Raw genomic sequence first — 11796 nt, 5'->3', positions numbered from 1 at the left:
ACATTTTCAAAGGCTCCACTCTAATTGACAGGGTGAGAAAACTGCTCTGACCCAACAAAATACGTCATCCGAGGTTTAAACTACATGAAGAGACAAGGTTCCTAATGTGCAAAAACTTGTTTTCTGTGAGAAGGGACAGGAGAAAGAAAAGATGAGTCAGTAAGTTGAGGAAGAATTTCTCCTAAGGCAAAATCTGACAACATTTAAGGCAGCCAGGCAGTTTCTCAACCTGGAACATGCATGCGGTTCACCTGAGAAACAGGTGAGAGGTAGACCTCAGGGTGGGGACCCAGGAGGGACCAAGGACTGGTTCAGTAGGACCGGCTAAGGCCCAGAAACTTAGCTTTTTTAAAGGCCTACTGGTGATTCAGATACAGATGCTTGTAAGCAAAGCTTTACACACTTCTAGAAGAGGCAGTGCCAGCACTCAGAGCATTTTGCCAGTGAGCCATCCCCAGGGATCGGCAGCTGCACTGGAGGGGACTGATGGGTGAAAACTGGGCAACGCTGGTGTCTTGGTTAGATGCTGCAGGGGCCTGCCCTCCTCTGGTGGATGAAATGTCCCTGCCACAAAAATTTAAATATGGAAGATGCATATTACCATTTAAAGATTATTTTGACTATAGGCTATTTTTGACGATACATATTACTTAATATTCAAAAACTTCTGATGGCATTTTTTTGTTTGTTTAGCTGCTAAGTTTGTGACCCCCATAGACTGTAGCCTGCCTGGCTTCTCTGTCCATGGGATTTCCCAGGCAAGAATACAGGAGTGGGTTGCCATGCTCTCCTCCAGGGGATCTTCTCAACTCAGGGATTGAACCCACATCTTCCTGCACTGCAGGCAGATTTTTTACCACTGAGCCACCAGGGAATTCCCCAGGGAAACCTAGAACATAATTTTCCTTCTTAGCTGAAGGAAGAGTCACATGGAAAGATCCAGTGATGTCCGTGCCTATTTCCATGTTTTGTAGGAACTCTTGGCTCTGTTGCTGGTGTTTCTCTGCAGGCATTTTCTATCTTTGCTCTGTGTTTTGGAGATGAAAGAGTTCCTGTTCCCTCTTGCCTGGAGAATCCCAGGGACAGGGGAGCCTGGTGGGCTGCCATCTATGGGGTCGCACAGAGTCGGACACGACTGAAGGGACTTAGCAGCAGCAGCAGCAGCAAAGGGCAAACACATTTTTGTTCTTATATTCAAAGACATTTCAGCTTCTTCCCAGCCGGTCATATACCTCTGTTTCTACTACAGCCCTGGGTGGTACAGAGCACAGCACATGGGCACCTCTGCATGTGGGAGCCTTGGATTTTGTGCCCTGGGATGACCACATGTTGGTCTGCACTGGTAGACCTGCTTCCATGATCACTAACGTGTGCAAGAGGCACAGTCAGCTGGTTAGAGGAGCAATGAGTGAAGAGTTAAGAGATATTCATGTCTTGACACAGTGTGTTTCTGGTTATCATAGTAACTGGAGGCTTCTTAACTATTTCACTATAACATTATACATGCTTATTATAGAGACTTAAAAATATGAAAAATATGAAGAATAAAAGCAAAATCCTTTGTAAACCTACAACTCAGAAATAACTTCAGCAACATTTTGCATATACCCTTCTAATGTGAAACATAATATAAAAATGTGTCTTTACAGTATGTTACACTATTCATATATTTCATTAATATATGATATTGTATATACGTACATGTGAACAGATATACATAGAAACATGCAAATTTAAATTATTTTAAAAATTCAGAAAAAGAAAGTTTTCATTTTGCTTTTCACATCTAACACATTATGACATCTTCCAAAACTTGCTGTGATCAAAATAAATTATTACTTTATTTTTGGCCATGAATATTGTTTCTAAGTGTTCATTATTATTAAAAAAATGCTCAAATGAGAACTCTTGAACTTCCATTTTTGTCAGTATCTTCCACCATATTAACCCGTGGCTCTTTTAATAAGTCAAAACCTGGGAATACTGTGTCCTAATTCAGCATCTCAGTGGAGCTGAGCCCAGAAACACTTCCAAAAATGAGCTCATTGAATAATTCTCCAAGTCCCCTGTTCTCAGAGGAAGGAAAGTAGCCTGAGAACACCCTTCCTGTCCACCTCCCCCAACCCCTCACAGGCTCACAACTAACTACTCTCTGGTCCATTGAGCCCTACAGACTCAGGGGGCACCCCTTGTTAGCACTGGGCATCGGGTGGGGACAGCATGATAGCCACCTTAATGGCTACATCAATAAAGCTTTTCTGTGTACTCTCATGATGATCTCAAAGGACATAACTTGGCTCACGGATAGTTCCACGCAGTAGACTTTGCCGCGATGGAGCCCAGGTAGCAAACACCCCATAGTGCTCAGGAAACAACCCTCAGGACCTCAGCAGGTAGGATCATGTCAGGTAGGGTCATCAGTGATGAATGAGATGCCAGCAGAGTCACTGAAGAGACAAAACCATTTATTAGTACTTAATCTGTTGTTCAATACTGCAGCCTCGAGTTTACAGTCCCAGCACTGTCAGCATCTGTTAAACCATGACATGAATCCAAAGTGTAATTGCCACCATCAGAGATGGAGTAATTAGCCCAATAAAATGTGTTTGGCACAGTGAGAAAACAGAAGTCTAGTTCAATGTTCATGGTGGGGAATGAGGACTTGGAGGAATGGCTTAGAGTTTCTGAGAAAGAGTAAATTCTTCAGTGATATGATGGGCTTTAGAACTGTGGTGCTGGAGAAGACTTGAGAGTTCCTTGAGAGGAGCTGTAAGAAGCAAAGCTGTAAGGAGCTGTAAGCTGTAAGGAACTGTAAGGAGATCAAACCAGTCAATCCTAAAGGAAATCAACCCTGAATATTCTTTGGAAGGACTCATGCTGAAGCTGAAGCTCCAATACTTTGGCCACCTGATAGGGAGAGCCAAGTCATTGAAAAAGACCCTGATTCTGGGTCTTTTTCAAGGCAAGAGAAGAAGGGGATGAGAGAGGATGAGATGGTTGGATGGCATCACTGACTCAATGGACATGAGTTTGAGCAAGCTCCAGGGGATACTGGAGGACAGGGAAGCCTGGCAGTCTGCAGTCCATGGGGTCTCGAAGAGTCAGACATGATTTAGTAACTGAACAATGATGGGATGTGCACACCTCTTTGTCCAGTGCTGGTGAGCTAGTTCCTCAGGCCATCTCCTGGCAGCTTATCTTGGAGAGATAGGTTCAATGCATGCCTCAGAAGGCATCACCTTTGTGATGTCATTGAGTTACAGACACTTTTTGCTTTGGCCAACCCCGGATCACAGGCCTGGGACACCCTAAGCACATACCAGCTCTGGGCTTTCTTCTGCTGCCATTGCTGCCCCCTCCTCCACCCATGTCTCTCACCCTTCCCTGGAGTCCTAGCTTGTCTGTCCTCAGGGATCCTCCAGGCTGGTTGTCCTGGTGTGCATGTCTCTGTCCACTGCTGGCCCTCACTCCACCATGCTCTTGTTTTGTGGGTGTTGTCACCAGGGGTCTGCCTGCTGGGGGCTGGTCTTTTCTTTCCCCGCTTTTGGCTGCAGAGGGATGCTCCACCCCTTTGAGCCTCTGTCTCTTCATCTACAAAATGAGGTAAGACCAATGTCATAGGTGAGGTGTGGACAGCTGACACACCGTGATGATTGAGTTTCTACTGTTACTGATATTATTAGGATTCAAGGGTCAGTCTTGGGAACTCTTCCAATGTCAGAGGATTGACTTTAACCTTCTGGATGTACCACTGGGTAGAACAGCTGTCAACACTCAATACTAACTTGTTACCTGAATCTCTTTCCTAAAGGTTCCTAGAACCTCTTTCCTGAACCTCTTTCTCTACAGCCATCCGGGAGACCCTTGGCTTCCTGATGGTGACCTGTGTGGCGTCTGGTTACCTACCTTGGAGGCTGTAGCCTGTTTCCTATTTCATATGTGATCAGTGGTATGTTCAACAGTGGTGATCAACCAGCTCTAAAACACAGGCCTGATCTGAAGCATTTGTGGGTTTCTGCAGCCTGAGTAGTTCCAACGTGGCCAGTTTCAAACTTCTGTTGTGACATAGATTTGCCTGCAAGGGCCCTGAGAATTTTGCAGTTGACTCCCCAAAGCTTCTTGGCACTAGGTTCAGCTTCTCTGAAACTAGGTCTTTGGTGGTGTGTCAGAATTCCCCAGGGATGGGCTGGGGTTTCCCATGTCATTGAACTTTCCTAAGACCCTGAGTGAAATCCAAAACTACACTTGAAGTCCATCCTCTGAATCACAGGGCATCACCTTGGGCTCTGTTGTCTGGCCTCCCCAGCACCCTGGATATCACAGTGAGAAAGGTCAAATTTTACCTGCTTCACATACTAATCATGTTATCAGAAGAACACTTGCTTTTCACATGGTATGTGTTGTTTTAGTTGCTAAGTCGTGTTCAACTCTTTGTATCCATGGACCGTAGCCTATCAGGCTCCTCTGTCCCTGGGATTTTCCAGGCAAGAATACTAGAGTGGGTTGCTGTTTCCTTCTCCAGGGGGTCCTCCCGACCCAGAGGTTGAACCCGAGTCTCCTGCATTGGCAGGCGGATTCTTGGCCACTGAGCCACCAGGGAAGCACCATATGGCATGTGAGACAGATTTAATTAGCGATCCCAACAGAGTCCTTGGAATTATGGTCTACTCTCAACAACCATTTCTTCTGCAAGGACAGTGTCTGCAGAAGCTATGACTTTGGAGGGTCCCCACCGGGCTGTCACACTGCTCAGCTCCATTGGTTACCATGTGAACGATGTCCCCTGGAATGGTATGATCCTTCTGCACTTTCTACTTACATGCCTTCTCTGCTGTGTTCATGGAAGAAATTGATGACCAAATAGCTACAGAATAAGAAAGGTCAGGGGGACTTCCCTGGCAGTCCAGTGGTTGGAACTTTACCTTCCAATGCAGAGGGTGCGAGTTTGGTCCCTGGTCAGGAAGCTGAGATCTTATATGCCTCGTGACCAAAATGCCAAATCATAAAACAGAAGCAATATTGTAACAAATTCAATAAAGACAAAAGAAATTGTCCACATAAAAAGAAATCCTAAAAAAGCTGTCAGAAGGCCTAATACAGTAGTTTCCAACTCAGATTCATAGAAAAGTGGTCAACCTGTCTATCCCATGGTAGGTAAATGGCCTGTATCCAACTTAGCAAAGGCTTATTGGGTGCTTATCACATAGGAGGAGTCAGTGAAGTGCAATGATAACGTTATAGTGCTCCAATGTGCCCAGCACAAATTTGCAGCTGCCAGTCACCATGCCTTAAAAGTCTCTCTTATGAAGTAACACTGTTTGCCTTCTGTTCGCTGCATCATTCACTTCAGTGTATTTTATTTTTGTATTTATTTTTTATCTGGGCATACCACATGGCTTTCAGGATCTTAGATCCCTGACTTGGGACTGAGCCTGTACCCTTTGCAGTGAAAGTGCAGAGTCCTAACCACTGGACCACCAGGGAATTCCCAGCTTTGTGTATTTTATTGTGCGCTTTGTTGTTGTTCAGTTGCTAAATCATGTCCCACTCTTTGTGAGCCCATGGACTGCAGCCCACCAGGCTCCTCTGTCCATGGGGATTCTCCAGGGAGGGTTACCATGCCCTCCTCCAGGGGATCTTCCCAACCCAGGGATTGAACCCAGGTCTCCCACATTGCAGGCAGATTCTTTACTGTCTGAGCCCCTAGGGAGGCCCAGTGTCTTTGGGAAACGGTCTAATTGTTTCAATGCTGCTGCTATTGTCCAGGGTGTGTTTTCATTTTCTGCTTTAGGAATTGCTGCAGAATCCAAGACACATCCCTGTGAATATCCACAGTCAACACATTTGTTTTGACGGTAGAGTTAGGGCTAATTCTTTGGTAAACTTTGGTTTATAAACTCTTTTTGAAGATGTGATAGATGTTGCAGGAGGTTGACATTCAATATCCATTCACCCTGGGACCCTGCCTTCCTTTATTACAGAGCCCGGCAAGCTGAAATAGTCAATCTCCTGGCTTTCTCGTGCAGCTTGGGTGATCAGGCAATACCGTCCTCTGATGCTGTGTAGGAGGACATCCTCGGGAAGTGTTCTTTTCTCTGTTCTAAAGGCAAAGCCTTGGGTAGAGAAAGTTTTTGGCCCTTTTGCCTTCTTCCATGCCTGTGTATCCCTCTCCCCACCCACAGCCCCAGAATTCTGGAGGCAGGATCAAACAGTTTACGAGCAAGAGGGTAGCTTGAGGTAAGAAACCACATCCTAAGGATATTTGGGCAGAACAGTAAGAGGAGGCGGGATCCTGCCAGCGTCACAGAATGACCACCGCAGCCTTGGACTGGGTGCCTCTGGACGTCCTGTTACATGAACAACATATTCTTGTGGCTTGCTAAGCATCTTTCATCTGGTTTTCTGTGACTGGCAGGAGGAATGGATTTCTAACAGAGTCGTGAAGACAATTCCATAAGAAGAATTCTCACTGTATCTCAAGTCATAGCATGATTACTGAAGGCATATTACTTGCCAGGGTTAGGATGGCTGTGTGTGCTCAGCTGCTCAGTTGTGTCCAACCCTTGCAATGCCATGGACTAGCCTGCCAGGCTCCTTTGTCCATGGGATTTTTCAGGCAAGAGTCCTGGAGTGGGTTTCCATTTCCTCCTCCAGGGGATCTTCCTGACTCGGGGATTGAACCCATGTCTCCTGTGTCTCCTGCACTGGCATCTGGGTTCTCTACCCCTGAGCTACCTAGGAAGTCCTAAGGATGTTCAGGGCTTTGGCAAATGGAGGATAGGTGAGGGCGATGTTTCCTGGGGGTGGGGGTCTCCTTTGGGCCAGGCACTCCTTGCATCCTGTTTCCTTTAATGAGGTCAATGAAATCAGAGTCGGTTTTGTTCCCATGGCACCAAATGGGGAGCTGAAATTCAAGGTGTTGAGTTCAAGTTCAAGGTGTCCATGGCCTCCAAGCTGGGCCGTGTGTGGGGGTGGGGAGGACCAAGGAGCATTTGAGGTAAGGTCCTTGTCAATGAGAAAAAGCACAAGCAGGGAAACAGTAAGAAGCTTGGCCTGGCTGGGGTTTAGAGTTCATTTGGAGAAGTACGGGGAGATGCATGCTGGCAGAGCAGAAGCAGAGACTGGAGGGCCGTGCATTCTGGAGAGTCAGGAATCTCAGTCCAGTGGCTGGAGCTACTGGTTAGTAGGAAGCAACTGCACATTCTCTGGAACGGAAGTGATACGGTGCTCTTGGAAGTATTAACTGGCACTGGATTCCACAATAAATAGAAGAGGAAATAGTCATCAAGACCAGATTGGATGATTTTTTAGGGGCCTGCTTTTGCCAACATGCGCATTATTGGATTATCCCTCAAGCACAAGGGACAGACACAAACTGTCCTTGTTTGATAGATATGCTAGAAACTTCAGACAGGTAAGGACACAGAGCAGGTGTTTGTGGAATAAATGGAAGAGGAATAAGCATTTTGCCTCAGTGCTCTTTGAGCAACTTTGCATTCTTTTTTTTTTTTTTGGCCTCACTCAGGGAATATGGGATCTTAAGTCCCTGACCAGGGATTGAACCTGTGCCCCATGCAGTGGAAACACAGTCTTAACCACTGGGCCTCCAGGGAAGTCCAGCAAGTTTGCATTGCTAGTGCTACTATTTCTCAAGATTTGATGAAAGGGAGGAAAGCTTATTGCATCTAGGAGAAGAGGAGAGCATTAGAAAAACCTTGGATACTTTGAAATTGTACACGACACAAAATAACAGAAGATTAAGCTCAGTTGTCTGGGAGATTTGATAATGCTAAGCTGATGACATTAGCCTTGGTATTTAGATACAGCCTCTTTCTGGTATAGTCATAACCCTCTTAACAAAGTGGTAAGATGTTAACAGCTCAATATGGCTTTAATAAAATAGACAGCTTGATTTCATTTTTTAATATTTATTTTTTTTTAGTTTAAGAGATTTATATAATTAGAATATACCACAGCATATTTCTGAGGTTTTGTCAGCAACTCCACAGCATTTGTGACAATTTAACTATAGAAGACCCTGGAGAAAGAAATGGCAACCAATTTCAGTGTTCTTGCCAGGGAAATCCCATGGACAGAAGAGCCAGGTGGGTTACAGTCCATGGGGTCTCAAAGAGTTGGACATGACTAAGTGACTAAACAATACCAACAACAGTTATAGAAGGAGGCTACCGAGACCAGAAGGCCAAACTGGAACTAAAGTCGATGCAATTAAATATAACAAAATTTTACATACAGATACTAGTAACTATCTGCTCAATCATTCTACCTTTCCTGACTGTGAAAACTGTTACTCATTTTCTTTTTCTGCAAATATATTGTCTGTTAAGTTTAGACAGTGGACCATGGGGTCATATATAAGGCATCATCAATAGATTAAGATATAATCTAGGCTGAGATTTGTATCAGTTTATTTCCCTTTATGGTACATTAATAAAATATTTTACTTAGGTTTTTCATCGGTTACTTAAGATCTAGAACTATCAGAGTATCTGTATGTTGTATGTCTAAACTATGTGCATGCTAAGTCACTTTAGTCATATCCGACTCTTTGTGACCCATGAACTATAGCCTGCCTGGTTCCTCTGTCCATGGGATTCTCCAGGCAAGAATACTGGAGTCGGTTGCCATGCCCTCTGCCACAGTTAAGTTCTGTTTAACTCTAGATGTTTTAACTTACTATGTGGAACCTGGTGGCTCAGTGGTAAAGAATCCACCTGCCAATGCAAGAAATGAGGGTTTGATCCCTGGCCTGGAGGATTCCTTGGAGAAGGAAATGGCAACCCACTCTAGTACTATTGTCTGGGTAATCCTATGGACAGTGGGCTATAGTCCATGGGTAGCCCACAGAGTCACAGAGTCGGATAAGACTAATCAACTAAGCAACAACAATGTCTAGAACGAGTCCTCTCTGAAGTCAGCTGTGAGAGAGTACTGCTTTTTCCAGGCTCCTCTGTAGCCTTGGGGTGAGGCAGCACTTTACACCACAGCCTCTCCTGGCTTTACCTGAAGAGACACGAAGGGTCCAGGAGGCATGATACTGGACAATCTTCATTGTGATGATTCTGTTTCTGTGACAAGGCTGAAGCTATCTGTTGCTTTCTGAGGGGTGTTTAAAATTCCCTTCAAATGCTGTTGCTGCTCTCCCAGCAGATATCCTGTCTTATAGCTCAAGCTGCTGTAACAGAATACCACGGGCTGAAGCAACAGATGCTTAGTTCTCACCGTTCTGGAGGCAGGAAGCCCTGGACCAAGGTACCAGCACATTCTGTTCTTGCTGAGGTCCCTTCCTGGTTTATGGAAAGCTACAACCTTGTCACGTGCTGTGACCTCTTTGTGCCCTGGGGAAAGATCTCTGGTGTCTCTCTCTTTTTTTTTTGCCTGTGCTGGGCCTTTGTTGTGGTGCCCAGGGGCTTTCTCTTGTTGTGAGTCCTGGGTTTTTCTAATTGTGGTTCATAGGCTTTAGAGAGTTCAGTCTCAGTAGCTGCGGCATGTGGGCTTAGTTACCCTTAGCCTGTGAGATCTTAGTTCCCTAAGAGTGTGTGCTAAGTCGTGTCCGACTCTTTGTGATCCCAGGGACTGTAGCCTACCAGGCCCCTCTGTTCATGGGCTTTTCCAGACAAGAATCCTGGAGTGGGTTACCATTTCCTCCTCCAGGGGATCTTCCTGACCCAGGGATCGAACCCAAACCTCCTGAGTTTCCTACATTGGCAGGCATTGCCATCTAGGGAAGCCCTGGTTCCCCAGTTCCCCGCCCAGGGATCAAACCCCATCCCCTGCACTGGAAGTTGATCTCTTAACTACTGGACCACCAGGGAAGTCCTATCTCTTGTTCTTCTCATAAGGACACTGATCTTATCATTCTTCAGATCCTCATGGCCTCATCTAAATCCAATAACCTCCCAGAGAATTAGGTCTTTAATATACGAATTTTGGTGGGGGGGCATGCAGTTCAGTCCACAACATACCCCTACGCATGTTCTTCCAGCCTGAAACCTTCTCCTCCTTTTCTTTTCAATTCCTCTTCACTTAAAGCAATAGGAAATTTCTTGAAATGGCTTGTGTTTTTATGTCTTACTTTTTAAAAATTTATCTATGGAAAAAGACTCTTTTCAAGGAGTTGTAGTAAAAAGCCACCAATATATTTTTATTTATTTATTGTAATTGGAGGATAATTACTTTACGATACTGTGATGGCTTTTGCATACTGTCAACATGAATCGGCTGTAGATATACACATGTCCCCCCCATCCTACCCCCCCTCCCATTACCCTCCCCACCCCATGCGGCAATATTTTACAGGACTTTAAAGCCAACTTCTGTGAATCATGCTAATGGGAGTTCCTCATGGTTGGGGCAACCACATTATTTCTTAACGAGGCATTTTGAAATCTTGCCCATACAAATGGCAGGTAATACGTACGATTACCAACAAATAATGCAACCGTTTAGAATATAAGATAGGAAACTTCCACTAAGCTTTGGCAGTGGCCAGTAACAATACCCTTGGTGACATAAAAAGATATCTTGCAGTGGAAAAAAGAAAAACCCAAACCCCACAATTCCTGAAATAGTAAATTCATGTTGGAAATCTCAAGTTACTTAAAAAAATCTCCAACGGACCTAGTCATCCCAAAAGCAATAGAATCGAAATAGGCACATTGTTAATTTATGTGGAGTTAAAAATACTTTGTATTTTTCTTGATAATTTTAGCTTTTGACTTTAGCTCAGAAGTTCTGCAAATACCTGAAGGAATTTCAGCATTGCTCACCACCTCTCCTACACACCCTTGTCAAGTTGCAGGCTCTGCTGTTATCAGTTTTTGTATTCCTATTTTTTTCCATGTGAAGGCAGGGTGTTTAGAAGGGCTCCTCTTTCACCCTTTTCCTTGGATAATTTTTCCTTTTTCTGGAGGGAAAGGATGACATGCCTACTGAATTTATGGTGTAATTTTGTCTCTTTTCCTTTAAGGACTTTTTCACTCAAAGTGCAAGACATCTGAAATAGCATGAAACTTCCCTGGGGAAAATCGTCAGCTAGTGGGTGCTGGTGATGGGATCAGTCCCCTAAGAGCAAGCCCAGTTCCAGAGGCCTGAGCCCAGGAGGGCTCCGGTGAGGGAGCCTTGTATTAATATTTCAAGTGCATGCGTGCTCAGCCACTCAGTCGTGTCTGACTCTTGCTACTCTGTGGACTGCAGCCCCGCAGGCTCCTCTATCCATGGGATTCTCTAGGCAAGGATACTGGGGTGGGTTGCCATTTCCTTCTCCAGATGTATTATGTATTGATATCCAAATAGGCTGGGGAGGGAATGATAAACCCACTTGCAGAAGCTAAAAGTAGTGTTTACTCTCTTGTGTTTCCTCCTTGGACCTGCAGTTCATGAGAATTTAAAACCTTCAAGGCTGTGAGGGAGAAGCAGGGTTCCCAGGGAACCCCTTCTTCAGGGAGCTCTCTCTGGCTCCCAGTGGAGCAGTGGGAATGCACAGCAGACCTGGGTTAAGGTTCCCCTTCTCCTGAAAACATTTTTTAGATTTGTTTGCTTTTGGCTGTGCTGGTCTTTTGTGGCTGTGCAGGCTTCTCTCTAGTTTCAGAGGGGGTGGGCTTCTCTCTAGCTGCGGTGTGCAGTCTTCCGTCGCGGGGGCTTCTCTTGTGGAGCACAGGCTTCAGCAGTGGCGGCTCCCAGTTCTATTGAGCACAGGCTCCGTAGTTGTGGGGCACAGGCTTTGTTGCTCCCGCATGTCGGATCTTCCTGGACCAGGGATCAAACTCGCATCTC

The 11796-nt window shown here is 45.2% G+C and overlaps 1 pseudogene; it reads right to left on the bottom strand.

The window, feature by feature from the left end:
• LOC102187607 overlaps positions 6736 to 11796 on the bottom strand; it is a 171143-nt pseudogene continuing 166082 nt past the window's right edge.

Source organism: Capra hircus, chromosome 14, assembly GCF_001704415.2.
Source record: "Capra hircus breed San Clemente chromosome 14, ASM170441v1, whole genome shotgun sequence".
Taxonomy (NCBI): domain Eukaryota; kingdom Metazoa; phylum Chordata; class Mammalia; order Artiodactyla; family Bovidae; genus Capra; species Capra hircus.
Note: the sequence above shows the minus strand (reverse complement) of the source record. Positions and strands in the feature narration are given on the sequence as shown.